Consider the following 4,725-nt stretch of genomic DNA (forward strand, 5'->3'; position numbering starts at 1 on the left):
GTTATCTTTACAAAGGCCCAGCTCAGAGTTGTAGAAGCATGTCCCAGCCTTCTGGTTTCAGGCTTTTATTTAATGATGAAATTAGAGGAAACAAACAAACAAAACAAACAACAACAACAAAAAACTCGACACACAACAGTCAACAACTGACCTAACTCAAGCCTGATCTTAATCTCCAACACCAATGAAGGTAGCATGCTTTGTTTGTAATGCAATATCTGAAAATTGCGTATTTGGAGAACAAACCCTATTTTAATTCTCAGGGTTAAGAAATCCTGTGGTTTTCATTTCTATTGTTTCCTTAATCGACAAGTAATTCAGCAAAATGACTGCTCCATGTATATGACAATAGCAAGTGCCAACACTGACAAGCCCTTGGCAGAAAAAAATTGTCTGTACGTCTGCTTCTCTATTCCCTGACTCCCTACATGGTTCTCTTTGGAGAGCAGGTAGAGTCCACTGAACTCTGAAAGACACATACCTCTGCTCTGGTTGGATAGCAGAACTAACTTCTTACAAGATTTCCAGCAGAGTATTTTTGGGCTAAGGAAGGTTTGTATGTAAAGTTACTCAATACGATTTGAATGAAATACTGCCTCATTAAAATAAATAAAAGATCAATTTCTCCATTTCTTCTCTTCAAGGAGCTTGAAATTTTGTTCATCCAGTGTCCCCTAATTTTTTTTGATTTAGATACTTCATGTGCAACCAAACCATAAATTGTATCTGAAACTCACCTGCAGCACCCTTCAGGCACAGCTGCTCTCTCTGGGGGTAACGTACTGCCTAGCATTATCAGCACGTAGCCTGAGCAGGAAAGAAAAGAGAAACAATCCTAAAGGTATGAATGCTTCTCAGCTACTGCTCCCATGAGGCTCTGCAGAAGAGTAGCTGAGCTGATTAGGGATCGTTAGGGATGAGCTGATCATTTTGGGTCAACATCAATATTTTTCTGAATTTTGCCAATTACAGAGGAGATTTCTGGGGACAGGTAGCTGTTTTTCAATCAACTCTTGTTAACAGCTGACATTCCAGACCATCCTCATCCAGGCCATCTGAGCAGTCAATCTCAGTCTGCCCTATTGCTTTTGTCAAAATATTCATTTACTCATCAAAACTAGCTATTCTAATAGCACTACTTGGAAAACAGTACTACTTGGAAAAGCTTCCTCATATCCAATAGAGACTCATCAGGTATTATATATAATCTCTCTTACCACTGGAAACATGATACATTTATCAGTAAAGGATTTGCTTTCGGTTCAGTTCTTGACTCTTCCACAGACATTGCATACAATTTTGAGCAATCAGCATGTGATTTCCCCATATTCAATATAGAAACAATGACAGCGGCCTCCCTGCTGCAGGCCACCACTGCAGACCGTAAACTCTTTGTAACTTTGTCTCTTAGTTCATGGCTGTGCAGCACCTAGCATAGCACCAGTTTAGCTTCAGGGTGAGATGCAGCAGTAGGAAATGAGATTTTCTTGAATTAGCTTCTTGTCATCCAGCTCAGACTCAGTAAGGAATTAAGAAAGTACACAGCATTAAGTGTTTCAGGTCTTGAATTACACATGAATAAGGTCTGTCCAGAAATTACAGCTTCCAGAATTAATGGAACATTAGCAACCAGATGAAGAAATCCTGCCTACGCACAGGGATGCAATCTAGCACCAGGCTATGGCGACTTGTTTGGTTTCTTAAAAGTACTAAAATCAACTGAGTAACATCCCTCGGTTATATGCACTTCATTCACTCAGGATAGTGTTAAAATTATTATTCTAAGCAATGCATAAGAAGTGAATCTTGATTAAGTCTCATTGCTAGTAGTGCCTTACAGGACCTGGTCTGATGGCTGTTTCTGTTTCCTCCATTTGAGAATAACTGAAAACAACTCCACAAAGAATTCTCTATTTCATTCTGAATTCAGACTTTCTCATCCCATTGCAGTTGTTCACAGCATTTTACTGAGCAATCTTTTTCTAGAGGACAAGGCTCTATGTGAAAAATTGTACAGCAACCAAGCTATCCATGAGCTTTGACAGCTATTCAGAGCAGACTGTCCAACTGGGGTTGTTCAGAGTTACTCCTATAAGCAGCTGGATCTTGTATTTGAACTGTGTTCAAATAGAAGCCAGGCTTCTTTTCAAACATCAAAATTGTTATCACAAATGAATCAGATTGAGCAATATTGAACCATTGGAAATTATCACCAAAACTTAAGTCAAACACTGTAGGAAGATTTTTTTTTCCTCTGACATTTTGAAGTTGTTCAGATGATTCAAAGCTGTGGCACAAATGAAAAAACACTAGTTTTATTGTGGTGACTTGGAAGTTACATCATTCACCGGGAACTAAATTACCTGCTGCATGCGCCATGACTGGAATGGTAATTGTATTACCATTTTTTTTTTTTTTTTTTGGTCACAAAAGGAAAGTCTGCAGAGATTAACGCTTACGCTTAGCATCAACATCAAAGCACCATGCAAACACAAACTAAAATCCATGACTGCCCTGTTAATAGTTAAGTTTGATATCAATGTATTTGTAAAAGGTAAACTAAGGAGCAGACAGGCTGAGTGACCTATCCAAAGCCCTGTTTTGCTAAAGCAAAGGTGAAGCCTGGTGAAGCCAGGATAACACATATACCATGCACTTCGAGAGAAGATCTAAATGCAGCTACAGAAAGTCAGCTCTGATTCCCTATAGCAGTTCTGATTTTCTTCTCTGAAACAATGGAAAAAAACAAAACAAAACAAAACAAAAAAAACAACAACAACAACAAAAAAACAACCAGAGGAAGCCTAGTTCCAAGCCTGTGGTTCAAAGACATCTGTGGTTTTAGAGAATTCAACAAGTTTCCCTCCTCCACAGAACATCTAATACAAGGATTTGTTCACAAAGAAACTTGCTAGACCTATTTTTACCAAATTTTAGCCAAGCAAGAGTATTTCCCTTCAAATCATTTTGGCAGCTATGTAAGAATTACAAGTTATCTAGCAGACAGTAGTTGCAAACAACGCTTTCGCAGGAAAAGCCTTGAAGCTGATAAACTGTGATAAGCAAATTCAAGTGAACTGCATGATGGAGAAGCAGTAAAGCAAAACTACTCAAGTTGTTCCCAGGAACTCTGGAATTAAGTTACACCCTCTCACATCAACAACTGAGTTTGCATAGGATAATATGTGCACGGTGTAGAAAGAGTATGACTTAAGCGCAAGTATGGCTACAAGCAGCTGAATCTGATTTTCTTACAGATGACTTTTTTTTCAGCATCAGTGGAATAACTGATATCCTGAATAGCAGTCAAGATATACACATAAAATGCAATATAGTGATGTTTTTCTCTTCAAATGCCTTGTCAAATTATTTTGGTTCTTTGTATAACTTAGAAGTCTTTTCTTTGAAAGCTTCACATCTTTACTTTTAATACCAGAAGCAAGACTGACATAGAACTACACAAAAGGTTTCAACATTCTTACTGGAGAAAAGCCAAAATTAAACAGCAAAGTCTGTGACCATTCAGACAAAGCAAAGGGAATTTGTTCTGAGCTTATGACATGCTACTATAAAAAATGCACAGACTGGAGGTTCTGCCTGAGAGATGCCGTCAGTTCTGAATACTCAGAAGGTACAAGCGTGTGAGCATTGTTACATGGCTGTCTTATTAAAAATTCTGAAGTGAAGAAAACAATCCAGTAGTTCCAAGTTTTTCTCTTAAAATATAAACCTTTTGAACTCTCATCTGCTAGAAATGCATATAAAATCTGAGGTGGTTATGCACAAAATAAGACCCCAATACCACTAACTTCAAAATTTTTTTAGCTTTTTTTTTTTTTTTTCCTTTTAACCAAAATTATCCATCAAGTATTCAAGATTTTTGGTGTAAATTCTTGAGTCATCCCAAAACAATTAACATGTATCACTGTTACCAATGCATGCTTAAGAGTCAATTTATGTTTTAAGTAAAGTATCTCCACTTTGCTGTCTTTAGGAAAAGTGTAGTCTGGAGATGGCCAGAGATGCCAGAAGGCAGAAACAGAATAACCACAGAGGTCAGCTTCTTGGGGCAACACTTGCCCCTTTACACCTTTGTCTTGTGAACACTGAGTGAGACTCTCATCTCTCAGGTTATCCCGATCTAAAAATTCCCATTTTGCTTGCTGGGACCTTTTTGAGAAACAAGAATAAGGGTAGGAAAAGGCAGAGGTCATTTCACATGTGGTAATGTCTTGTTTTCCATGCCCAGGTTCTAACTAAAAGAGCTAGAAGCAAGCTGGTTGTTCTGCATTTAGCCAACCCTCTGACCTCAGGTGTTCTCATCCTTACCAACAGTCGGCCACAACAACCCCATAGAGCACTACAGGCGTGGGGAAGAGAGGCTGGAAAGCTGTGCAGAAGAAAAGGATCTCGGGGTGCTGATTGATGCTCACCTGAACATGAGCCAGCAGTGTGCCCAGGTGGCCAAGAAGGCCAACAGCATCCTGGCTTGCATCAGGAATAGTGTAGGCAGCAGGACCAGCGAGGTGATTGTCCCCCATACTCTGCTCTGGTGAGGCCACACCTCGAGTACTGTTTTGGGCCTCTCACTACAAGAAGGACATCAAGGCCCTGGAATATGTCCAGAGAAGGGCTAGAAGCTGGTGAAGGGCCTGGAACACAAGTCCTGTGAGGAGTGGCTGAGGGAACTGGGGCTGTTTGGTCTGGAGAAGAGGAGGCTCAGGG

This window comes from Anas platyrhynchos, chromosome 15 (genome assembly GCF_047663525.1).
Source record: "Anas platyrhynchos isolate ZD024472 breed Pekin duck chromosome 15, IASCAAS_PekinDuck_T2T, whole genome shotgun sequence".
Lineage (NCBI taxonomy): Eukaryota > Metazoa > Chordata > Aves > Anseriformes > Anatidae > Anas > Anas platyrhynchos.